At 38.7% G+C, this 27841-nt stretch overlaps 1 long non-coding RNA gene across 1 annotated transcript; it reads right to left on the bottom strand.

The window, feature by feature from the left end:
• Nucleotides 1–211: 211 nt before the first annotated feature.
• LOC108714111 lies at nucleotides 212–27839 on the bottom strand. The gene is made up of 3 exons (XR_001935302.2): nucleotides 27707–27839; nucleotides 953–1095; nucleotides 212–494 (listed from the first exon to the last, which is right to left on the bottom strand). It is a non-coding gene; the product is annotated as an uncharacterized LOC108714111 (long non-coding RNA).
• Nucleotides 27840–27841: the final 2 nt, after the last annotated feature.

Here is a 27841-nt window from a genome sequence, read left to right as displayed (position 1 = left end):
TGCTTTCAGGGCCCCTCACAGTAGCATCTCTCCTACAATGAATTGAAAAAATATCAAAAAATATTTATTTAAGTCTAAAATGTTACATTTCAACTATTTCCATAGTTCTCTTAAAGATATATATGATATATGTCAGATTAAGGGGGTTATTGATCAAAATCCAAATTTTTCAGATTTTTTTCATTAAAAAAAGTCTGACCAAACTAGAATCCACAATTTGACATTATTTATTATCAAAAAGCACTTTTTAATTGGATTGGTAAAAAACTCAGTAAAATCTAGCAAAAACCCAAACTGTACACATTTTTTCCCGAATCGCTCAATTTTTTCAGGCTTTTTCCCGAAGAGCCCAAAACAGTCAGATTTCCAGAGCAGACCACAGAAACTTCCAAATAGGATAGGGACCTCTCCCATTGACTTATATATGATCTTGGCAGGTCTGAGATGGCGGATTTTTTGATTAAGGCTTTTTGCAGCATCGGGCTTTCATAAATCTAAAAAAAAAAGAGTATAAAAAAAAAAAAGGAACAGGGAACTCATACACAGTCCTTCTCTTTTAATTAACAAGGATGAATATAGCACACGGTTACTATGAAAGAAGCATAGGAACACAGAATTTGTAAATGTTTTCACTACCATCCATAAAGGGCTGGCAGAAATGTGCTATAGGTGCAGGGTTGGACTGGGGGGCCCGGGACTCCTGTCCAGGACCCCCCTCCTGCGACGCCGCACATGCGCAAATGGAGCTGTGTGTCGCCGCAAATTGGGGTTTTTTGTAGGGTCTGGAAAGGGGGTCTGCCCCAGATTTTTCCCTGGTGTCCCGCCAGGCCACTCCGACCCTGTATAGGTGAGTAAGTTGTTACTAAAGAAAGTGTTACTGGGATCACCCTAGTGACCTCAAGGGCCCTCCTCCCAGGCATTAGCCTCCCCCCACCTGCACAACACCACATACCTTATACTGCCCTCTCCCTTCTTAATGGCAGAAAACTGTGGAAAGACCAGCAGCTTCCATGTAGAGTGGGTCTGGGTCAGCGGGGCCCGTGGAAGCCGGGAAGCTCATCTCTATTCCTGGTGTCCCTCCAGTCTAGTCCAACCCTGTCACCATGTAAAAAAACATTAATTAAACCAATATGATGGTTAGAGAAGTCTTTCAAGACAAGGGGGGTCATTTATATACTTCGCGCAGGGCAGATTGGTTCGCAAAGTGAATATATTTGCCCTGCGCATGGTTATATTTATAAAGCTGAATATAAGGGTGCAAACAGAATTGCAAACTTTTTTTTCACAATGCGAATGTCTATAGGAGCTTTTTAAATATGTCACAATTCGCAAATTGCGAATCTTTATGCACACACTCTGCGACTCAATTACACCACAACTTTGGTTGCGGATAAAATATTCTCAAAACAGTTTCGTAAACTGTGAATTTAAGTTACCGTCAATGCTATTTTCGCGCACAACAACCCCGCACATTGGGTGCGCTGGCGCAAACTCCTGTCTCATTGGCAAGCCTTTGCGAAAATGTATTCACACTGCAAATTTGCAAAAACCGGAAAGACGGGCAGAGCAGTGCAATATATTAGCGTTCAGGAAAAAACATGCGCAATACAACCATTTGCGAAAAATATGCGCTGCGCAAACCTTATAAATGACTCCCAAGAATGTATTCCTACTCCTCTGACAGATATCCAGGAGTAACATAGTTAGAGCAACTACTACTCATCATAGAACAAGTCTCTTCCTGGTGCAAATTAAAATTTTAACTTAATTTCCATATCCAGGAGTAACATAGTTAGAGCAACTACTACTCATCATAGAACAAGTCTCTTCCTGGTGCAAATTCAAATTTTAACTTAATTTTCATATGTATACCCTTCAGCATGACTGCTCCATAATGCTGTACACAAGAATTATGTAACCCAAGCAACAATCTGCCCTATGTATTATTAACCAACATCCAACAATCCAATAAGGAAACCAGTCACAGTTAACTGCTGATTGGTTGTTATGTGTTACTGTAATGGGGGAACAATGGACCCTTTTAGTTCCATGGAGAAAGGGCAGAATATATATATATATATATATATATATATATATCTCTATATATATCTCTATATATATATATATAGAGAGAGAGAGAGAGAGAGAGAGAGAGAGAGAGAGAGAGAGAGAGAGAGAGAGAGAGAGAGAGAGAGAGAGAGAGAGAGAGAGAGAGAGAGAGAGAGATAGTCAAATACAAGAGTCCTCTGCACTCAACCCATTATCAATATATTTAAGACAGCGACATTTTGTGCATACTGCTATATATATATATATATTCCATACATTACTAAGCATTGATAATTGTTACTCCCAAGAAAGTGGAATCCATTCAGTCTCTTAATTATAAATAGCCATAGTTTTAGAAATTGAAGCTTTGTAGAATATAAAATTTCCTACCATAATATAAATAAACATCAGAGAGGGAAACAATGCTTTCCCGTGGCCGCATTATACTAGTGTTGTCTGGCTGTCTGTTCAGAACTGCATGCATATTTGACTGTAAACGGTTAATGTTAGGATGCAAGGAAAACATAAAAACGTCTAAGATGCTGTTTTATATGATTCTCAAGAGTAGAAATAGCATATGCTCCTGACAATTTATTTACAAAACTCGGTAAAGATTTATTGATTTATCAATTAGTGCCTTCGGCCTTCTTCTGCCTTGGGGAGCAACTACAATTCCAGCAGCCGTAATACATTCAGTGTAGAAAAGAAATTAATGATTATTAGCATTGATGCTAAATATGTAGGCCTTAAAAACACAGTGATAACATTTACTCTGTATTTTAAAGTTTACTTTTTAATGTATTCTAGTACTGCATCAAGAACTATTGCTGTACAGTATATATGATTAGAGCATTGGCAAAACTGACAAGTATATTGTCATAAAAGTGGCACCTTATGGTGTTTATTCAGCAACTAAGAATCCCGCTTACACAGGCGCTGTGCTCTGTTAACTGTTTGGACTTTGATCACCGTTGCCGACCCAATTTTGTCCAACCTGACTACACTCCACCTATCACCCTGGGAACCCTTTTCCTGTGAATACTTCCAGCAACGTGACGCCGTCTGTTCCGCCAGTGCGACTAGTGAGGCGGTTAATTGTATCATCTGCGCTGACAGTCATATCTGCTGACTACTCTTCAACAATCGGCTGCAGTTGACGCTAAGGTGATTGCCGCACTAGTTTCCTGTGACGTCCTCCCTGCTCTTAGCTACTCTCACAACTAATCCTACGTCTTCCTGTACCTCTACAGACACAAGACCCGTTCCTTCACAGACTGGCGCATCCTGCCAGCAATCCCAGGCTCCCATACTACACCTTCACTAATCTCCCTCTGTATCCAGTCAAGGGTGTATTGGTAGAGGAGCTGTAAGGGTTGTCTTCCTCACCATCCGTGGTCCCTCCCGGTTCGGTAAGTCTGACACCAATAGGTTAGACTAGAGGATAACGGATTACCTTTTACAAACAACAGAGGTGTCACCACCTTCTACCCAAATGTCAGAGAATTAGAGACATCCTATATAAGCATGTTATTCTGCCAACAACAGTAACCTCTGACTGTCTTCTGCTGAAAGGTCTTAATGTGCAAGGTTATAAGGGCTTACCCAGACAGGAACAACAGTGATAGATCAGAAATGAGGAAGACCTCGTGGAGACAGTATGAACCTACCGTAATTGCAAGAGAAAAGTAAAAGATTTCATGGCAAGACAATGAACCAAATAGGCAGGCAAACAAGAAGTCAAGTCAAAGGAAATAGTCAATGTATGCAGCATACTAGTAAGATTAAATACAGTACAGGCTAGAAATTAGAAATGGGATGTCTAACTGTAGTTTGAGCAGGCATGGAAATAGAAAAGATGACAAGCATAGGATCAGGAGCAGACCTGGATCTTAAATGGAACAGGTCCAGAACTACAAAAGAAAAAGTCTGGAAGGAGACTGGCTGCAGGAATCAAAAGAACACACAGATAAACATGACTATAAAGGATTAACAACAGCTGACCAGGGCTTAAATAGGAAAAGTTTGCACCATATTGTGACATTTACAGAATGATAAAACCATACTTTTCCAACCTGATCAAACAGCTTGGCAGCAGGTTTGAATGTGTTAGAATACAGTCTGATTCTCATGGGGTGCATTACCATTTCTGTGGTTGTTATATATGGAATACACACCTGGGAGAGAAAATCGATACCTTTGCATTGTGTGCCAAAAGGTTCTAATGATAATTCATAATACTGTTGCGTTAGATAAAAAATGCTGTTTTTTGCACTTAACTAGGAATTTAAGTATTCACTTCCATTTGTCGAGATAGAAAACATGGGGCCCAACAGGGTGAATTGTCTCCTCTTCTAACTCTGCCAAAGTTTGCATCAGTAAGTGAAGTGTATTTTCTTGGTGGCAATGCATATTTGCTTAAATTGTACTTACACCATTGCAGGCATAATGTGCCAAAGTTCACCAAGTCTGGACCTGGCAAAATGACTTTTGTTATTTCTATGATCACCTAAGACAACAGTAGCAGATAGAACCTAGGTCTATAGAACCTGTGCAATTTTTATTGTAGCCTCTATACCCATCTAATCTCAACAACTGATTATTGTACAGACGTTCTTTATTACTGCAGTAATTGCTAGTGTTTACCAAACAGGGGGCACTGCATGGCTATAACACACTCACATACATAAACGCCATAGATCGCTCAAGTCGATAACAGCTGTCACAGCAAGTATATTGTGTTAATTGTCACCAAGGCATAATTGCAAATGCTCTACATATGGTATGAGTGAGTCCTATACAGTATATTAAAAGAGAATTAAGAGCAAGGAAAGTCATGGATCAAAATGCAAGAGATTAGAAAAGGAAGTAGAAAAGTCAGAGCACAACTCGTAAAACATGTACAAATGTTAATCTATCATCCTGAAAACATATGGAATTTACTGTTCCACAATATCTATGGGTGCAAAATATTTTAGGAGCTTAATACAATTAATACACGTGTATTTTCAGATTTTCTACAATTAAAACATGCTGTTGGGGCATCCTGTCTCCAAACGCAATATGGGGCAATGGAGTGTTGATGAAGTGGACCTCATTTTAGAGGTGCAAAAATACATCTTAGATTAGGAAGGATTGTAATGATACTGGGACAAAAACTTTTCAAATTTAACTAAATGAAAATAGTGATGTATTTCAAACATATACATTATGCAAAGGCAAAACATGCTGCAATATTTATGAATATTATACCTTCATGTCAAAGCCACGGGGCATTTTGTAATCATACTGGGCTATTTGCAATCAGAAAAGTAATCTGTGTTCAGCTCTGATCTAATATAAATAACAGTGTTATATATTCCTTGAAAATTTGTCATAAGTGAGAAGTCCTGGATATGTTAGTAACATGGCCAGCTTTAGGTACAATGGATGGAATTGTTGATGGTGGTTTAGATTGTAGAGAACTGTGGAATAACATCCAATGAGCTTTGTAACTTTACATATATTATAGGTTTACTCTGCATGATTTTATTCCAAGGAAACACCACAGCACTTTTTAAAAGACTCGGTCCTAGTCCTCCAGCGCTACCCATTAAAAATATGCCTGGGTTTAGACATACTAAAACTAAAAGACATTAGATTGGGATTTGCTTTCAATAAGACAAAAGTATATTGTGCACATTCTGTTCCTAATAACAGAAATGTAAAAAAAAGACACTATAATGCCACCACTAAGAAACAAGCAAAATATATGTGTAAGATTAAGAAATAATGATATATTATGTTATCTTAATGGAAGCAAATGGTTCCAAATTCACCTTCGAAAACAAGGAGCTACAGCTCCCAGCGAATAGCTCGTATGGGAAATAATAATGATTCAGTGTGTGAATGTAGATGTGAAAGAATTTTAAACTAAAGTTTCAAGGCTGTTTGAAAGACCCAGAGAAAGGCATCACAGGCCTGTGATAATGGGTTGATCCTCTGAAGCTGTTATCTCTGCAGGAATCCAAAGAGGGGCCCGCAGACATGCCACTGAGGCGCCTAACAGCAATGTGAGATATATGAGATCAGGTACCACAGAGATTTGCTTTTATACAAGGCCCTTCTGCTTGCCTTACCTTTGATGGAAGATGCATTTGACTGTGAAAAAAAACAGCTCCAGTTTTCTGCATAATTAAAGAGATTATTTTAAGTGGACTCTTCACATGTCTACGCAAAAATGTAGCTAACATTCTCCATCCATCCATTAGTTATTATATTCGATGCAATTAAACGAACTGGCCTTTTTAATCTCATATCAATTAAGGTTTATTCATGGAAAGTTACTGTGTTACTTCCTAGCATTTCATCTAACCTAAAGTCTTGACTACACTAAAGCACTGTGAGATACATGTGGGAATAGTACCGTATAAATCAAATTTTATACAATATCTTTTTAATAAATAGGCAAGCAGGGCATTTCCCCAGGGCCCACCAGGAAATGGGAGGCCTATCATTAGCCTTTCTTTTGTAAAAATGTTTAAATGGAAGCCCCTTTGGTTTAATGAACCAGAAGAGTTCTGCAACACAACATTTTATTTACATTTATTATTTAATAATGTCACCTTTAGCTGAGACATTTGATATCACTTGCTTATTTTACAACACTAAGCAGGTTAAAGAGAGATTTGATTGATTTTCTGATATTCTATAGCATGGTGGAAGAGGTCATTCAGATCTATGGAAGACTTCAACCCACTTTCATTCCCCTTAGATATACATTGCTTTTATGAAAATGTATACAGAAAATACTGTGTGGACACCAGATCACAAAATAGGGGTTACTTGCAACTGGCAGTGCAGGCTGCAGAAAATGTAAGGTTAGGTGATATCTTTTATTGGCTACTTGAGTTAGTAAAAACTGCAAGCTTTCAAGATGATAGTATGACATCTCTTGTTCAGGCTTAAAGATGTTACATTGTATGAAACGGTACTGGAAGACATTTATACATACCAAGATAAAGTAAGGTGGAGGTTACAAGGGTTACAAATGCGGGGAATAGACAAGAAAAAAAGTGAAAAGATCATATCTTTAAGCCTGAAGAAACAATGCAATACTATCATCTTGAAAGCTTGCAGTTTTTATTTACTCGATTAGCCAATAAAAGGTATCACCTAACCTCGCATTTTCTGCAGTTTTTCAATGGCTAACACAATAAAAAACCTTATTACCAGTGCAGGATGCAAACTGTGACAAATCGGTGCAAGCTGCCAAACACCTGCACTTCCCTCATAAATACAGAATTGTCTGTGTTTGACAGTGCTGTATTGTTGAGGGGCAAGGGCACGCAGGTAGCATTCTCCTTCCACTTCTCTCCCATCCCCTAACTTGCACATCATGTACATGCACAAGTTATGAAGCACCAGTGGACGCAGGCCACAAAGAAGCACTATACTTACTGTCTGCACAATGGTGGACAGATGAGCTATGCAGCATGAGGTCTACACAGCAAGATCTTGGTACAGCTGCTTTTAAATGAGTACTAAGGACATGATTTTGCACCCCTTATTGCTCTAGCACTTGTGTACAGAATCATGGTAATATGTTTTCTTTTAGACTTACTTCTTTAGTAGGGCTGGCTCCATTGTGGCTGGGAATTAGAGAAATAACTATAACAGATAAATTAAAATATAAGTACTGACAGTACCTTCTAAAAGGCACATTGGAAATTACTTATACTTATGCTATTCCCTTTTGCCACTCAATGCACATGCACCTGGTCAGGGGATTGGGTCAATTTTTGGGAGTCAGGTTAGAGAGTGTGAGACTGTGCAGTAACATGGTGTTAGTTCCCCAGGGAAAAGATCTCATTGGTGGCTGCCAACCCTGCTGTGCAGCTCTGCATGTCATGACAGGTATGGGAGTCACTTTTTTAAAACGTTTTTAATCTGTAGGGAGTAGACACAATAATAGAAAAAGCTGTAGCTTGAAAAAAATAAAAACGCACACTGGCTCTGTGAGTTTCAAATTCATTACCCAGATACAGGGTTGCCCCCTGATCGGTATTTTACTGGCCAGGGCGGTAAAAATTATCCCTAATGCCAATGTTATTAATAGGGAAAAAAGTTAAGGTATTTTTTCCAGAAAATCTGTCAACCCTACACAAACTGTACATTCTGCCCTAAACTATTACAGAAGATCTTAAAGCACTGGACACACATAGCAGTTCCAGTTAATTTGCCATCCAGACAATGAGTTGCAGCTTTGTGGCCAGGTTATTTATACAACTGAACCAGAATCAGAGGTGCCCCCGCAGATGAATGTGGGAGTCAAGCTATCAAACTGCAAATCTTTGTCAGTGGTTTTTACAAAATTCCTGAGCATTTGCAATTTGAAGAATTAGATAAGTACGAATGCCAGGAGTCTTCTGAACTTGATACATTTGCACTTTAGGGTACCGGAACAATTAGCAATTTGTCGCCCATGTTTAAATCTGCGGTACTGCGGACAAATCTCCCTAAGATCCTTTCGGCAATAAAGAAACTCTCTGATGAGAAAACATGCACTGCACTTTGTTTTTCGAAGTCTGATGTTTCCTCATAAAGCAGCTTCAAAAAATGAAGAGCACATATGTTTTCCCATCTGCAATTTATGGTGGGAAAGCATTTCAATTGTCGTCCACAGTAGCACTGATATAAACACCGGTGACAAATCCCCAGTATGCCAGTACTTACTCTGGTTCCCAATTAAATAGATAGGGGATCTGGGACATAAGAAATAGTGCACTCCAGTTGAGGGCCAAAAGGTATCAGCTTTGATAAATGTGTTAAAAGCTTTCATGGAAAATTTTGATAAATATGAAAAAACTATACTGCTGGCTCATTATTGGCAAATTTTCTGCCAGATATCAGATGCACAGACCCTCCTGAGGGCCTTACAAGTGGGCCAATTAAAATGGCAACATGGTCTAAAGGGGTTAAGTCGGCTTTTATCAGCCTCTGTATAGATAATGTTAGGCAGAAGGTTATGTTTGTTTTGAGGATGGAAATGACTATAAGTAATTCCATATTCTTGCAATTGTTTCAGGATGCTCATGCCTTCACCCCATGCTTCATACTAGGCTGGCTGGGAAAGCTTTTGTGCCTGTGAGTGCTTGATGAACTGTACTGCTGTCAGCCTGTAATAGGTCACTGATCGACAGTAAGTATTCAAAATATGTGGTTGACTCGTCTGATGACCCATTCTGTGTGTTCTGTTATAATGACTTTTCAATGATCTCGGCATTGCATTTCAGGAAGCAAAGAGCTGCCACAAGCACTTCCAGTCTGTTACTCTGCACAATGAAATCCTACCCTAGGCCCAGTTTCTTGAATCTGCACAGGTTGCCCATAAGATGTCATCCTCAATCACAAAACTGCACAATTCATTAGAGTCTGTACAATTAAAGGAATTCATTATACAAGGAGGTGTAGCCTCCAAATATATTTATTATAATTTGCATATGATATTCAGTGAAAATCATTCAAGCTATTAACAGAATTCTAACACAGAAGAAGGATGAAAAACCAAATTGTTCAAGTCTCACAGCAACCTTAGTGAGTTGTATGGTGGGAGTTGTAGTGCAGCTACGGCTGAAAGAAGAGCAGGTTAGCTCTGCTTTGCTTTAGCTGCTTAGGTAATGGTTTATGATACTAATCATTCACACATTTTCAAAGCAGTTGCCAGAAAAGCTGAAAGAATAGTTTAATTTTTATTAAATACTGCCCTCTGGTGTAAATATTTTTTTTTTACCTGAAAAAGCCACCTTCAGGGATGTTTAACATGATCCTATGATTTGCCCAGAACTGAACACTGGAACCTGTAGGTATCTTTCTGGTTTGCATTGTTTGTGCTTTCCCCCTTGTTTCTGCTAAATACTAAGCCATATTATTATGTGCTGTCTCTAGCAATTTACATCAAAGACTGTTCTGTCCAGGAATTTCACTTAACTGTCTGCAAATTAGCAAAGCAGTCATACAGTAATGTGTTACACACTAAGGTTATGGGCACATGGAGACACAAGAGAGGCCTTGATTTGCTTTGCTCCCTCACAGGCACTGTGGGGCAAATTCAATAACCGGCGAAAATTCGCCAGCGCTGGCTTTGTGCACATCGCAACACTTCGCCAGGCGAAAATTCGCCTGGACAACGCTAATTCACGAAGATCCGAAGTTGTGCACAGGGTACCGAACGCAGGTAAAATGACGCCAGCTACCATTAGTAAATCGGCAAAGTGCCAAAATGACGTCACGCTGGCAAATTTTCGCCAGCGTTAGCCACTTCACCCTTTAGTAAATTTGGCAGTTAATGGAGATCTGGGATACATTAGTGAATAGCACCACTATCTTTACTTACATAAGAAACTAGCACTATAGTAAACGGCAGCAGAAATTCAACACAATATGGCTGAAACGGCAAACAAGGTGCTTGGCTGAAATGCAAAACTGCTTGTATTTAGTTTCACTGAAATTTTTACAAAATGCTGATATGCTGCTGTTTTACAGTTGATTTTATACACATATGCTAAGCATTTCTATTTGTTTGCCAGATTATTGGGAAATGCGGAGGAAGACCTAGAAGTTGGGGGTACACTTTTACTGATGACAAAGTAAACAGGGCACTTTCAAAACTGGCCAAAAAGCTAATGGCAAGGACTTACTGTATATTACCCAATCCAAGTATTAAATCCAGGATATAGTGGAAATTGGGGAAACTGGTACAAAAAGGAGGACTTTGGGTTTTAAGAGGACTGATTTTTCTTAAGTCTACATCATCTTTGGAATGGACGGTGCAGCTATTTCTTTCCCCAAACTCATCCTACCACTGTAGCGTAAACTGCAAAGCATCCCATCTATTTTAGAAACAGGCTTTATTGTGTACGCACCTATAGGAAATACGTTCAGTCTTAACTTGAACAACTGATGCACCCACAGATTAGTGTTATTTGTAGACTAAAAATGCTAATATCATGATAATAATATCATGAGCAATTTTACATGTTGTTTGTATTGGAATAGTTCCTCTTTAAAAGTTGTAAACTTAAACAATTAAATTGTGCTTACTGAAACCTAATTTTTCTAATATATAATGTAGATTATTTGCAATTTTTTAAATTATTTTACAACAGGGGTGCTTACACATTTTTGATATTAGCAGTGTAAAAACTGCAAGCGTCATCAAATCTAATAAAAAACCTATTAATGTAAACTGCAACTTTATATTAATGGACACCTATCATAAAATAATTGTTTCCCTCGCCAAAGGTGCCATTTTAAAGCCTCTTAGGATGTCCCAGTGCAGCAGCAAAGTTGGTGCACATATACACATTCACATGATGTAGAATTAGTCAACGTGCCCCCTGATCCTAAAGGTGGTCCTACACGGTAAGATTTAAGCTCACGATTCAAATCCTTTAGACCGAGTTGGCAGTTTATGTGCCCATGTATGGGGCCCTCTGCCAGGCTACCTAACCGATAGCTGGCCACAAATAAGGCAGATGTTGATTGGGCAGGTTTGATTTTTTTTTGACGGATCAAGGATTGCATTGGGTCGTTGCTGCAGTCCTCGCCCCAATGATCGGACTAGTACTTATTACCCACTTTTTGTGGGCTAATCACGGAAGAATCCACTGATTTAGCAACCTTGCCAAACGGGTAGATCTTATAATGTATGGCCACCTTAAGTCACAGGCATGTGCATAATGAGCTAGCTGGTGCTCTCACTCATTATGCGCATCTGTGTGCCACACTTATTGCATGTGGCATAGCTCTTGTTTGGGCATTTTCTTGTAATAATAGTATTGTGCCCCAATCAGAGTGCAGATTGTGTTAGACAACATCAGCAAGCAACATTTTTTTTATGATAGGTGTCCATTGAGATATACTGTATATTTTAAAGTGAAATATTCTCCCACACATCAATAGTTCTTGTTTAAAAATGTAAGTTTTGAACTAGAGTCTGTGGCTTTCCCTGTCTATGGGGACTAGTGACCCTTGGATCTGCTTTCGTTATCTATAGATGTCAATTTTGCCTTACAAATATACTTTAACATAAATATAATATATCATCCTCAATACTCTGGTGTAAAGCCACCCAGAGACCTTTGTACTTACTCATCCATTCCACTGAAGAATAGTGTCAGAATAAATATAAATGGGATAAAACACTGTTAGAATTTTCCTCAAATCCCACCAAGTCCTTGTAGTTTTTATACCCGCATCACATAAACTCAATTGAGCTGATAAACTTGATTTAATCCATTGGATGAAATGCACTAAAATTTATCAAGCATTAAATCAACTGCTAAGGTAACACAGCAGTCATTGCTCAATTCCTATTTCTAGCAAAGAAATGGAAAGACGAGGTAAGGGCATCTCACAATCTGCAGTCCTACTTTGACAACAGGCAGGAGAGGTAATAAAAATATCTCAAACAGATTTAGAATCTAGCCTGGAAGGCAAAATTACTAATTCCAGTTAAAGCATTCTATACTGCTGTGGGCGATTAGTAATTAGGAAAATCTAATTAATACTTTTAAAAAACGACAGATTTGTCAGTGCATCTTGATGAATTATTTGCATAATCATTGCAACATTATACTCTTTTTTTCTTCTTTTTGTCTCCCCCACCAACAAAATACATTTTCCCTGCAGGACTAACCTAGTTAATTAGCGACTACTGACCTCTATCATCAAGGCTGGCTTTTGCCTTGGGGAAAGAAGAAAATGATTTTAAATCCAGATAAATGATATCTTGAGAAAGTTTTCCAAAATAAAAACAGCCTGAGCCAAAGAAAATTCAAAAGCAATTTTGACAATTACGTTTAAGAAAATATTATTTTCTGTTGATATCAGGCTTGATTTCAAAAGCATTTAGAAATTATAAAGCTATATATATATATATATATATATATATATATATATATATATATATATATATATATATATATATATAATTTGAGCAAGAAAGAGCACTCACGGCCATATGTCTGCTTCAAAGAGTATATAAAAGTTTTTATTGCATAACACCAACGCGTTTCAGTCCAAAACTGAAACGCGTTGGTGTTATGCAATAAAAACTTTTATATACTCTTTGAAGCAGACATATGGCCGTGAGTGCTCTTTCTTGCTCAAATTAGATATCCCTTTGGATGAGCACCCGGTAGGCTGATCGATTGAATGGAGAGTGCCTATGGAAGCGGTGATTATATATATATATAGATATATAGATATATATATAGATATATATGGATACTAATTACTAAACTGCTGCCCTGTCATAAGCAGCCTCCTCCTAGTAACTGATCATTCCTACTAATGTGATCATTCCACAATGCGTTTTTTTACCACAAACACACAAATGCCCATCATAACATGCCCACCCATTCACACAGGACCCTTGACAAACATTAGACTCACACGTGAAGAAACACAGTCAAAATTTAAGGGAAAACATAACTATTGCAGACAGCAATGAAAGAATAAACAACTCTGCTGGGGGACCATGGAAGAATAGGGGGCCTAGTAGGATAACAGTTTCAATATATATTTATGATAACTATCATATTCCCAAAGTTTTGGGGGCCTAAAATGATTGGTGTGGAAAAACAAAGGCCCATAGTGCAGACTGTAAGGACAGGGCTCCTTAGCACCCTGTGTTGCAGCAGTGCTCCCTTGCTACATGCCACTCCCAGTTCACTCTGCATGGCACTGGTGGAAGGGCTCGGCTGAATGCTGGACTTCTGCACTGAAATCCATTTTTCAAAAGAGCAATAGCTTCAGTTACATTGAGTAGGAAAAACAATAGCCTTTCAGAAAAGCCATTCCATAGTGCAGCACTGGCTCTTTCTCAAAGCACATGACCAGGCAAAATGAGGTGAGATGGCTGCCTATACACCAATATTACAACTAAAAAAAATATACTTGTTGGTTCAGGAATTACATTTTACATGGTAGAGTGAATTGTCTGCTTCTTAAACAGTGTCATTTATTTTTTTAAAGAGACAATAGTCTGGTCGAATAGTCGAACGATTTTTAGTTTGAATCGTTCGATTCGAAGTCAAAGTCGTAGTCAAAGGTCAAAGGTCGAAGTAGCCATATTCGACCATTTGAAATTCGAAGTATTTTTTCTTCTATTCCTTCACTCGAGCTAAGTAAATGGGCCCCATAGAGTCAAATTATATCAGTGCCTACTGGGAGTTGCTGGGAGTTAGACCCCTTGCCCACGTCATAACCATAGTAGCCAGTAACCAGAGGAAGATTGGAAGTACCCCTGACCCATACACCTATAGTTTATATATGTGAATGTATAGCCAGGTCTGGTTATACAATATGTGTGATGTGCACTCTGCATTTGAAAGGGTTGAACTTTTGTCTTTCTTCAAATCAAATTAACAATGTTACTATGTAACTATATACTGTATTTTTTGGAAAATGAATCCGGGCATTGTAGTGCCAAATCGATTTTATGGTTATGCTTTACCAATATTTGAATTTATTAACTTTTTTTCAATTCAAATAAACCCAAATATTTGTCAAACTCAAAAAAAAAAAAAAAAAACCAGTGTCATTTAGAAATAAAAGCAACACCATAAAAATCATGGCAGAATCCCTTTAAAAACAAATGCACCCTTGCATCATTTCACTCATCACTAGAAAATAAAGTAAAAATATACCCCTGGAATGAATACCTAACCAACAAGAATCTTACCAAAATGGAATAGATAGATAGTTACTAATGCCAAGCAAACAAATCACTCAAATTTGCCCCATGTACCCTTACCTTAAAAGAAATTATAGCAAAAAATATTTGAAGGTTTATAGTCAGACTTTTTGAGCTACTATTGTGAAATGCAAGAGATCAGGAAACTAAAATAATTAATTTTAAAAATGGGGGGGAAAAAAGAAAAAATCTACTGTAAACATTATTGTTGTACTAATTGCAAACAATAAAGTGAATTGCCCCTTTGATGATAATTGTGCACTGGCCCTTCTATATCCAAAAGAACTACCTAATATATTGGACATGGAGAAGATGGAGCAATGGATACATGCCATAAAAGTAATTTAGGGATGCACCGAATCCAGGATTCGGTTCGGGAATCTGCCTTTTTCAGCAGGATTCGGAATCGGCCAAATCCTTCTGCCAAGCCGAACAATAATTTGTATATGTAAATTAGGGGCGGGAGGGAAATCGTGTGACTTTTTGTCAGAAAAAAGGAAGTAAAAAATGGTTTCACCTTCCCATCCCTAATTTGCATATGCAAATTAGGGATTGGATTCAGTTCGGTATTCGGCCGATTCTTTAGCAAAGGAAAATAGTGGATTCGGTGCATTACCTAGTAATTTATGTTGAATATCGAGGGTTAATTAACCCTCGATATTCGACTGCCAAATTGAAATCCTTCGACTTTGAATATCGAAGTTGAAGGATTTACCGCAATTCGATTAAATCCTTATTATTATCGTTCGATTCGAAAGATTTTAATCCATCGATCGAACGATTTTTATTCGTCCAAAAAATACTTAGAAAGCCTACGGGGACCTTCCCCATAGGCTAACATTGACTTCGGTAGGTTTTAGGTGGCGAACTAGGGGGTCGAAGTTTTTTTTTTAAAGAGACAGTACTTCGACTATCGAATAGTCGAACGATTTTTCGTTTGAATCGTTAGATTCGAAGTCGAAGGTCGAAGTAGCCCATTCGATGGTCGAAGTAGCCAAAAAAACATTCGAAATTCGAAGTTTTTTTCCCTCTATTCCTTCACTCGAGCTAATTAAATGGGCCCCATAGTGTATACATTTCACAGGCAGCGCAGGGAAGTACTGTTCCTTCCACCTAAGCACATTTGTATTTTTTTTCTCTGTAAAGCACTGCATTATTTTGTTACTGTATAAATGAGGGCTAATAACCAGGCATTTTACATGGTGTGATAATAATCTCATATACTATAATAATAATTAACATCTTGCCTTTACATTATCTATACTTCACAAGGAAACCACAAAAAAAAGGGTTAGAGACCCCTACTGGTGAAAAATTATATGAAAAATGTCCAGCCTACAAGAGAATCAGCTTGTGTTGATTATTACATGATATTTGGGGCAAGAGCGCCACACAGTGATGGATATTCAGAATGCTGCTTGCTTAATTCAAAACGTGAACGTCAACATATAACTGCAAAGAAACTAACTAGATTTTTTTTATATAATACATTAACCCATATTAAATTCTTGCAAAGCAAAATCTGTTTCCATCATCTGACATTATATTTTTCCTGTCATAACACAACCCAATCGCATCCTTCATAACTTCAATCTGAAATCAGACTAACAGGCTATTTTAGTATTACAAAATACAATGCAGAACTGCATCCATCTATATGCTATTCACAAAGATACTTGCACGAGTACACGCTATATAGTCCGTCCTACAAGAGAATCAGCTTGTGTTGAATATTACATGCATGATATTTAGGGCAAGAACTCCACACAGTGATGGATATTCAGAATGCTGCTTGATTAATTGAAAAGTGAACGTCAACATATAACTGCAAAGCAACTAACTAGATTATTTTTTTGTTGCAAGAGTACACGCTACATAGTCAGCTTGCAAGCCATTAACCAGTGTGGATACAACCCGTTCTGTTTTTGTGAATTTAAATAATTGAAAATTTTAAAAATTGTTCTATAGGATTTTCTTTTATTAAATTTTGCCTGTTTAATGAAATGTTTAAATAACCACTTATGCAAATATTCCCTTGTTTGCTACTAGACCAAAACACGAAAAAAAGAATTTTGCATCTGTCTTATTTCAATATAATTTTTTTGTAACTGTAACCCCTTTTTGGCCACCCCCCCTGTGCCAAAGGTTATACATCACATTTTCTTACCAATGCAGGTCCTGAGTCCCGTTTGCTAAGTGAAAGGGTACTGGGAATTACCTCTCATGGCAGTGCCTCCACCTAATGGGATCCGGGAATACACCTGCGGGTGGCCCCATTAGGAAAAACATTCAACACACAAATTACTTATATAAGAGTAAGGCAAAGTAAAATACTTTTACATATTAATTGACCCACTATCCTGGGAATATATGCAGTCCAAATCCTGGCCCTCCGTACCAGGCAAAGTCCCTCAACTCCTTTGGCAGACAAAGAGTCTTAGTCCCTTTTCCCCAAAAGAGCACAATTGTCCTCAGGTAGCGCTACCTGCCCCAAATACCTTTCCCAGTGGACAAGATATTGAGATACAATACAGAGCTGGAACAGGCATCCACAGTGATGAATTCCTTAGAAGCTCCAGGCTGTCCTAGCCAAGCACACAACTTGCTTTAAACCTTCAGGGTATTGCTCCCAGCACTGTCCATAGCGCAAGCATGATAGACCACCTTTATTGTACCTGCTCCCATCGCTGTCTCTAGCGCGAGTACTCAGAAATCCAGATTTGGAAATCAGGAGCGTCAAACCCTCCTGGTCTAGTTCCCAGGCTTGGGGCTGCCGCGCCCCAGCCTCAAAAGCCTCCTGCCTCTACATCTTGACGGCCAGATTCTTACTCCCACTCTGTCCTCAGTGAAGTAAAATCAGCAAATCCAATCATGAGCACATGGCATCTCCTATTTATAGAAAAGTGGTGCATCTAGGGACACCCTCTGGTATCTGCCATGTTACACAGGCACAAGGGCTTCTGCCGCTGCCAAGGCTTTAGGTAGACCCTGTAGCTCATATCCAGGGGATTTGCAGACACGTGGTTTCGACCGTAGGGGAATTAACCCTACGGGCCCCTACATAACATACTCTGCATATAGAAGCAAATGAAAAATGTGCCATTTCTCTGCCAATGTTTTACACAACTTCCAACATATGGATATTAAATTCTGGACAATTTCGATCATGTCCTAATTCATGCCAGTTCATCCACTCAAACCCTTCGCCCACTTTCTGACATGACCTGTCCCCTTTGGGTTCCTTAATTTGGGACAGATTGGTAGACCTTGAGCAAATTTTGTGGAGGCAAAGGTAGCGTTTGTGCAGACTGGGGTTAAGTTGTGTGGGTCAAGTATGGCCAGATGGGCAAATGAAGTTCCACAGTTTATTATTTCAACCTTGGTCTTAGGTAATTTCTTACATCCATAAAAACTTTAATTGGAGCTATGTGCAGGGTTACAGTATTCTGTAATATACATTTGTTTAACTGTACAAAATGCAAACTTAGAAAGTATAAGAGTATTTACTGTATTATATTAAGCCAGTTATAGTAATAGTTATAGAAAAGCCAGGTGTTTTTATACTACATACATTGTCAGGGACCTGTGTGGCACACAAGCGCTTCCGTTGATTATCAAATACTCAAATCTGCAATTTCTAGCCAAAATGTGTCTGTCACTAGGGTTTAAGAATGCACCGAATCCAGGATTCAGTTCGGGATTCGGCCAGGTTTCAGCCTTTTTCAGCAGGATTCAGATTCGGCCAAATCCTTCTGCCTGGCTGAACTGAATCCGAACCCTAACTTGCATATGCAAGTGAGGTGCAGGGAGGGAAATCTGTGACATCAACGGGGCACAGCCAGGCTATCAAGCAGTGAATAAAGATCTGGTGAGTGCGGTAGAGGAAAGGGGTGGACTAGAGGCAGGCTGGGGGCAGATTGACTAGGTATTGTAAATTTACCCGCAAGCACATTGCTGTTATATGGCTAAGCTGGTAATATACTAGCCAGATGGCAACTTCATCTGTCACCTCTATTGTCATTTACGTAAATGACAGGCTGAATTGTCCACAATTTTTTTTAAATTGAGAATTGCAGTTCTTTTACAAAGCATTTTCATGCAGGTACTGCTTTTTACACCAAAATTTTACGTGGTACACTTACACCAAAAATGTATACACAGCTTGATAAATACTACATGTGATTGGTGATGCCTGCCAACAGTGATGTGTGGTATTTGGTCGCCATGTTTTTACATAGCATGATAAATAGTCCCCATAGTGTAAGCAGATGTGCATGTCCTATGGAGCAAAATTTTGCACTAAGAGCTCATACATGTAATACTTGTTGGCCTGTCTGGTTCTGCAATGAGTAGTGCTGACAGATGCAAGACAGCCCTGTACTTTACATTCTGATTATACAGGGTATCAGGGCCAATATCCCTAATATCTAAATATAGAAAACTGAGATGAATTCAGCTGCAGAAAAAATAACTTCTCATGCTTAGTAATGCCTGAAGTGGAAATTCTGTTGCCCCCTGTTCTGATATTACAAAAGGCAGTGAAAATGAGAGTCCCTTGTACTCTGACAGGATGAAGATGTATGCCAGTTTAAAAAAAGAAAAAAAAAGACAGTTCTGATTCATCTATATCTTACACAGCATGCAGAACAGGCAATTGTATTTTTTAGCAGTATTAAAATGAGATGAATATTAAAACATAGCAAAACATAATATTTGTCATTACATATTGGCTGCATAAATGCTGAAATATTACTAAGCTGCAGGATAAAAAGAAATCCTGAAATGTTGATTTTTGGTCATAAAAAAACATTTTGATTTAATGGAGCATGGCAATGTTGTTTGAGAATTATTATGATCATCAGCCATTAAATAAAGACATAAAAGTGTTCAAACATTGACACGTGCTATTGCTATTAGATTGTAAGGAATGATATTTAGATAACTCACAAAACTGTAACTGCTTAAAGCAATAAAAATGGTTCCACAAAAGAAAAAAGAAAGTAGAATACATCAAGGCATTATTCATGGTATTCATTTATATGCTGTATATTCAAGGTTAGGATATTTTAGACAGGAAAACATTCTCCTGCCAAAGTGCCAGGTACCTGTTCAAGGAAAGATGTTGGCTGTCAATTTCTCATTTCCTGAACAAACTGACAGCCTTTCAACCAATGAATGGGATCATACAATCCCCTCCTAATATCCTGATATGTTGACTACATTTGCAATTGGTCTTCGGTTTTTATTTTTTCTTAATTTAAATTATTGTGAATTATTTAGGATCACATTTACCTTAGAAACCAGACAGTGGTTGAGTGAGAAACTAAATATAATATATATATGAATAAATATGAGATGGCCAGAACAGAAAGATCGGTATTAGAAAAACTGGAGCAATCTGACTTGACATGCCCATTAACACTAATATAATGTCTCCTTATCTGGTTAGAAAAACTGATTGAGAATGATCTATGCTGAAAATAAAGTTATTTGAAAAAACTGTAACAAGTCAGTTAAAAAGGAAAACATCGGCAGGGACATTGTACACTGCAAAAGGGGAATACACTATATTTCCAAAGTTCCATGTCTCACTTAGATTGAGGGTTTTAATACACCTGCAGGATATCTAGAGAGACATATCTGTACTATGAACTCTACAACAAGCATCATTTATAATAAAGTAGTTCTACATAGTAAAATAAAATAAGTACTTAAACAATTCTTCATAATGATCAAGAGGACAGTAACCAAAATTGTTGTTATTGAGTATTTATAAAGCACCAACATATCCCACTGTGCAGTACAATAGAAGAGTGGTTGTTAGAGTTTACAATCTAAAAAGACTCTAACAGTCTAGACTCCTGGGTGTGGGTGTTGATGGTTTTCCACTTCAAACGAATTAAATTCTTATTGGATCAGTTACTACCAACTATTTAACAAATTAGGAAAGGCATCCCACACATATTTAAAGGGGCAGTGAATATAAATGACTTGGGACGAACATATTTAAATGCAGTTCTATCCAACTTCTGTGGTACCGAGGGATGGAATTTTCCTGGCCTACATGGTGAAGGGCCGATAATGAAAAGCAAAAGAATCCAAATGGCACACAGGACTGCTGGAACAATCAAGTGCAGAGTGCGGAGTGCAGTGCAACGTTACGGGGCAAACCCCTTTGTCAAGCATACGGAACAAACCAGCTATTGCATATAAATAGGCTTACAATGATTCAATTAATGTGTCATAATTGATCCACCAATTGATAAAATACTTACTTGTGAAAATGCAAATTACAGACAAAAACACGCCCTTAAGACATAAAACACCTAAATACACAGAAAACGGATTATAATAAATGTCCAGTGTGAGTCCATCAAACTTCCTTCCCATGCTCTGTATCCAAGTTAAAAAAATACCTTTTTAAAAAAATTTTTTAAAAAAGCTTTCTACAAATGTAAATAGAATCAAACATAGTGTCCAGAAAACATGAAAAAATGTGATAGAAAATCCAGTAATGCAGCATAACAAAGAATAGCTGCAATTAGCATGCAATGTCCAACAATCCCGATTTATTTTGAGCATAAACCCCAACGTAATATTTATTAGAATCAATAGCAAATATGTTAAATAGCATTAATAGCAAGTATAAATAATCAATCTTACCCTACATGAGGGCAATAGAGAAATGTATTAGTTGACCATGCTAAATTAGTAAGTTGAACTTTGGATATTTCATATGTAAAAGATAAAAAGTTGCATACTGAAACCATTACACAAAAAACGTATTTACAAAAAGCAAGACATATTGTATCCTTCGTTCAATCCCTTAGGATCTCTAGTCTGAAGAAGCCAAATCCGGTAACATTCCCTTTGGAGTTGTAGGGATGTGAAAATCTTAGACACCCTTACACTTTACAGACAGGCACATCCCTAGTAATATGGACACCTTAGTGGGTCCTTGTGGGGACCTTGTGCTTATGTAACCCCTGCAGTTCACACAGTGTACTCTAGAGGCACTGTGCCAGAGTATAAAAGGTTTAGGAACCATGTGCTCTGGGTCCATTGCTTAAGCCCAACCAAGCAGGCTGGAAGGGACTGGGTAGTGCTGACCCTAGGTGCCTTGGCCCTAGTAATTAGATAGCTATACTCGTTTTATAGATCGCTCTAGGAGTGATAGAGAGGTTAATTAGTTGAGCAGCTCAAGGCTCCGCCGAGGAGATTAGAGGGATTAAGATCCCAGGGTATTACTGACCCAGAGTAAGGAACCAAGTGTTGAGATAGGAATGTCAGGAGTTCCCCTAGTCTGCCACTGGAAGATATCCTGAAAACTGGGCAATACCCATCACATGCTGTCAACTTACTCTCTGCTGTATATTCCCTAGCCTGTGGGGATTCAGCCTATACGTGCTGTGAGTATATGCTTCCTTTATGCTGCTGTGTATGTTCTATACTCCATTGTGGATCAATGTGCTAAATGATCTCTGTGCTATTGTTTTATAAATACTATTCTTGGTTCAACTGTTAAAGAACTACTGGCGCCCATCATTGTGCTATCACATCAGGTTACAGTTACACTACACCCTTGCCTCCACCCCGCTGCGAGGGCTTACCCCTGAGAAAGAGAGCTCATCGGTGGTCTCAGCCCACCAAGGAAAGTAGAGTAAACGGCCCTGGCACAAGTCAGTTTACTACAGCGCTACAGAGTAAAAGCCTTTTTATATCCTGACCCTTTCTGGCAGACATCATTTCCACAATTTGCCATCTTATTTGTGCCACCTGGTGGCCATGTGTATGAAAGTGCCTAGCCAGCAATGTTTCCTTTCTCACCTTTTGATCTCTTTATTACTAGATGCACTATTCTCGAAGCAAGGCTCCTGTGCTACCCCAACCGTGTTGCCTGCTGGCTTAAAATTGTGTATCACTGATTTGTGCTCATTTAGCTGCATCTTTATAGGACTTGTTGTTTGCCCTATATAAACCTTACCACAGGAGCATTCAATACAGTATACAAGACTTTGGCTGTCGCACGTGGAGAAATAGTTAATGGGATGTCTAGTCCCAAGAGAGGGGTGCATCACATATTCACCTGCAATAATCCCATTACAGTCACTTTCTGCAAGGGAAAGTACCTTTAATATTCACTGTCTAGTGTAAATCCTTTTTCCCGGATTGCCTGGGTTTAATTAAATCCCCTATATTTCTAGCCCTCCGATAAGCGAAAATTACAGGCTTTTGAATGGGAATAATTTTCATCTGACAGTCGGTTCAATGCAGTTGTAACATACGATTTCTTCTTCACTTCCGTTTTATGTAAAACATCCGACACGTCGCATGCGTCTAGTCGCATTGCAACGTGTCGGGTCCAAGCGTGTCATGTAGTCCTGCCCTTAGAGTCAAACTCTTGAAGGAACCAATAATGGTTAGCCAGCACTGAAGATTGGACCACAGCAGTTGAAAATGCAGTTTTAAAAAAAAAAGTTATATTTAGGAATAATAACCAAAAATTCAAGCCCTACTAGTTTTTTTACTGCATTTTTCAACTGTGTTAGCAGCCAACCATGGTATAACACTTCACAGCATATCACAGGGAATTTGTGTACAAATTACTTTACCCTGAACTTTCAGTAAAATCTACAACTGAGAATCCCACAAAAAAGATAGAAAAAGCAGACTGAAAGGGACATAGTCATAGGGGAGCAAGCAGGGCCGCCATCAGGGGGGGACAGGGGGGACAAGCGTACCGGGCCCGGGCATGAAGGGGCCCGGCAGCGCTGCATTTTTTGAAGATCCGGGCCCCCCTTACGAGCGCCCGAGCCGTACGTTTTGCCTCTTGCGTTGCTGAATGCGGAAGTGCCGAAAAGCCGAAGCAGATGCACCGAAAAGACCCGAAGTCACGGAAAAAGCCGAAGTGCCGAAAAGACCCGAAGTCACGAAAACAGCCGAAATTGAAGTCCTGAAGCGGTGAAAAGTCCCGAAGTCACGAAAGGAGGCGAAGTTGAAGTACTGAAGCCATGAGTTCAATTCTACTGAACACCAGTTTGTGGGGTTTTTTTAATCCCCTGGCCACCAATGTATTATTTTAATATTCTATAGGCCCCTGCCACCAATCTTTTTTTTTTTTAAAACATTTTTTTTTGGGGCCCCAATTTTTTTTTTAACTCGTAAGGGGCCCCTTGCCACCATTGTTTTTTTTTAAAAAAAAAACATTTATTTTTTTTGGCGGCCCCAATTTTTTTTGAACTTGTAAGGGGGCCCCTACCACCATTTTTTTTTTTACATTTTGTTTTGGGGTCCCAATTTGTTTTTAACTTATAAGGGGGCCCCTGCCGCCAATGTTTTTTTTTTCACATTTTGTTTTGGGGTCCCAATTTGTTTTTAACTTATAAGGGGGCCCCTGCCACCAATGTTTGGTTTTTTTCTAGTTTTTTTTTTGTTGGGGCCCCAAGTTTTTTTAACTTATAAGGGGGCCCCTGCCACCAATGGTTTTTTATTTTATTTTTTTTTTAAAAAAAAAATTTACATTTTTTTTTTTTGGGGCCCCAATTTTTTATAAGGGGGCCCTGATCATCAATAGCTTTTTACAACTTGTGTGGGGGGGTTACTTATTAGCGCTGATGTCTGTGTGGTCTTGTAACTGAGATGTGGAGTGGGCGGGATATGGGGTGGAGCTTGGTCGTCAGTGTGGGCGGGGCCCAGGGGGCCCCAAAAGTTTTGTCGTACGGGGCCCCGTGATTTCTAATGGCGGCCCTGGGAGCAAGCACGGAAAACCATGCCAACTTTTCAGACACACCCCTTTATTAACGTCTGCTTGTAACCCCCTTTACGTTATGTTTGATGACATTTACAGGAAAAATTGGGACTGCCCCATGCAATGCAGGACACTTGGGAGGTATGATACATGTTATATGTTTGTCACTTAACAAATATATTCTTCACATATATTGTGTATGTTTCACAACCATGTAGAGTAAAGGCTGGCATAAACTGTGCCTCAGTCGAAAAAAATTGCCTCTTAAAAAAGTTTTATTAACAACAAAGTATTACAGCTTGTTAGGGTACAAAAAGCCGAATGCATTTGGGCCCCTCCTGGGCATTTAATCATAGGCTTTAGAAGAAAGATTTGTATATTCATAAATTTTTTATCCTGCTAGTGCCAAAACTTAGTTTTTGTGATTGGCCATTTTTCTCTTAAATAGTGTGTTTCTTTAGCCTATGATCAAGTGCCCAGAAGGACAATTTCTTTGACTGAGTGCCAGCCTACTCTACATGGTCGTGTGATTACTACCCTTAGCTGAAGGTCTGGGGCATGTGCACCCAGACTAATCATTATCCATGGTGAATGTACTTCTACAGATGGGTGTCTAGTGAGTATATTTACCAAAGTGCAATAGGGCAAAACTGTACCCCTTAGGGCAAATATATGTAGCACTTTTTCCTGTAACATTGGCAAATGGAAAGCTGCAACTTCAGCAAGTTTAAAACTTTTGTGCAAGATGCAGGGCTCAGGTCACAAGTGCTAGAGATCCTGTTCAGGGATGTAATTTGTGTTACATGACTCAGTGGATCTTGGAAGTTACAAAAGATAACATACCCCCTTTGTAGTTAAAACAAAGGGGGTACACATAGATAAAACAGAGGATATCGCTAGAAACATCAAGTCTAACGTTAAACTGCTTCAGTTACATTTTTCATTCCATTGGTCTTCTGAATCAGTACCATACTCTTCTTAACTTTTCCTTTACAGCCTAAGCTTTCATTTTACTTCATTACAATATATTAAGAGTAAAATACAAATGACCAAATTATAGTAGTTAAATTACCTAATAAATAACATCAATTAATAAAGATTTGGGCTGAAGGTTTAACCTAAATCAAACATGTATTATGATGAGTTGAAATGTACAAAAGAACATTTACAAAACATACTTAAAATAGTTTATTTGACAAACATCACTATAATGTGATGAATGCTATTATGGGGCATTTCTTCTAAAATTATTTTTTTAAATTATATTATATTACATGTGGCCATGACGTAAAGTTAGAATAAAAATGTCAGTGGTTATTGTTGCCTTAATTTCCTGCTGTTTTAGTAGAATTATGGCAAATAAAGTTGTCACACAGCATTTTTACTGGCCAGGTGGCAAGCCTAATGGTAATTTATGTATTGCCTAATAGACAGGCACCCAAAAAAGGATAAATGAATGTCCTACTTGAGGTTGTGCAGAATGGAGGACAGAGTATGTCACTGCCCTACCTATTGCAGACCATCTTGCAAACCTATGTTAGGTGCCCCAAGATACGTAAGGGGTTTTTAAGCGTGTGGAGGATTAAGCAAGATTTGTTTGGGTCATTAAAGGAGAACTAAAGTCTAAAATAGAATAATGCTAGAAATGCTGTATTTTGTAAACTAAACATAGACTTACTGCACCACAAGCCTAATTAAACAAATGATTTTTTGCAAGACCATGCACATGCTCAGTGTGGTCTGGGCTGCTGTTGGGAGGCTAAGCTTAGGGATCGTCAGAAATTATTAAAACAGTACAAGTCAAATATTATCTGCCAGAAGCCGATACAGCAAGACTGATTAATAATCAGAATATGCAGACTTACAGAGCCCTGTGTTGTCAAGTAATCTAATGTGTATTTTACAGTTTTTGTATTGTTTAATACATACTTTCTTGAACTCTGCAGAACCAGCGGCTGCAGCTAAATAATCCTTCAGTCAGAATCCCAGTTTATTTGTTTAAATCTGTCGCCATGATCTGTTTCTGCCACTGGAGTTGGAAACATAAAAGGGGAGGTAAAGGCAAAAATAAAATCCAATACGAATCTCTACACAGTCAACGGCTGCTCTACAGGGAAACAAACAAAGCTGGTTGAGTTCTGGGAAGTAAGGTGCCCCTCCCCTGCCATTAGTAAGTATGTCGTTTCCCTGCAGAGCAGCTAGGGACCGTCTGAAGTTTCCTATCCACAGCTGTCAGAGCAAGTAAAACAATAGGGGAATTTCACTGCATACAGTCAGGTTTTTTACAAAAATGCCGTACATTTTTTAAATTAAAGTATATTGGGGATAGATTTATTTTTCATTAAAGAAAGTAAAAATGGGATTTTATATGTTTTTGCCTTTACGTCCCCTTTAACAAGGCTTTGGTACAATGAGGTGTGCCAAGGGTATGTCAGTGACATGGGTGTGTGTAAGGCATATTTTTCCCATTGGAGTCCGATTCTACTCATTCATAGGCAGGTGACCAATGTTTTAATACATACCTCCCAACATTTTGGAATTAAAAAGAGGGACAAAAATGTTTTTGCATGTAGCGCGGCTTTTATTTTGACCACACCTATTTTTGTGGCCACACCCCATAATTACCATGTTCATTTTACAAAATTTGGCAGGTTATAAAAGTTTGAACATATTTTTCCTTATCTAAACTGTTAAGATTACTTGTTTTCTTATCTCAAAATTGTTACAAAGTATCTTAGTTGCACCTGTTAGCTGTACTGGCCTCTCTGCCAAAAGCCAATTAAGTTAGAAACTTTGTTTCTTTTTCTGGCTGTTTAGTGCAGAGAAATGAGGACAAATGAGGGACTGCAGGTTGAGCTGTCAAAAGAGGGACTGTCCCTTCAAAAAAGGGACAGTTGGGAGGTATGCTAATAACGTGGGACCCTCGTAGAAGAGGGACCTTGCAAACAAGTAGCATGTGCTTCTTAATTTCCATTGCATCCGACAACTCGCTCGTCACTATTACAAAGAAGATGACAGCAGCGCAAAGCTGACTAACCCACCCGAACTGACGTGTACCCCACGTAAAATATATTTTCGCCCCCCTAGAGGATGGATGAGCGCAGCGTGAAGAAATAGTAGGAGCAAGAGAAAAGTTCACAGACATGCGACCTAAAACCACTTCAATTCCTCACCGGAACTTGCTCTTTTAACACCAGCCAATCCCCGAAAGCAAATCAATCTTCAAATCTCGCGAGACATTTATGCGGAAAATCCCGGCGTGCTTAGAGGCGGAGTAGAACATGAAGGCGGCAGCGGCCATGTTTGTT

The sequence above is a fragment of the Xenopus laevis genome, chromosome 4L, assembly GCF_017654675.1.
Source record: "Xenopus laevis strain J_2021 chromosome 4L, Xenopus_laevis_v10.1, whole genome shotgun sequence".
Classification (NCBI taxonomy): Eukaryota; Metazoa; Chordata; class Amphibia; order Anura; family Pipidae; genus Xenopus; species Xenopus laevis.
Note: the sequence above shows the minus strand (reverse complement) of the source record. Positions and strands in the feature narration are given on the sequence as shown.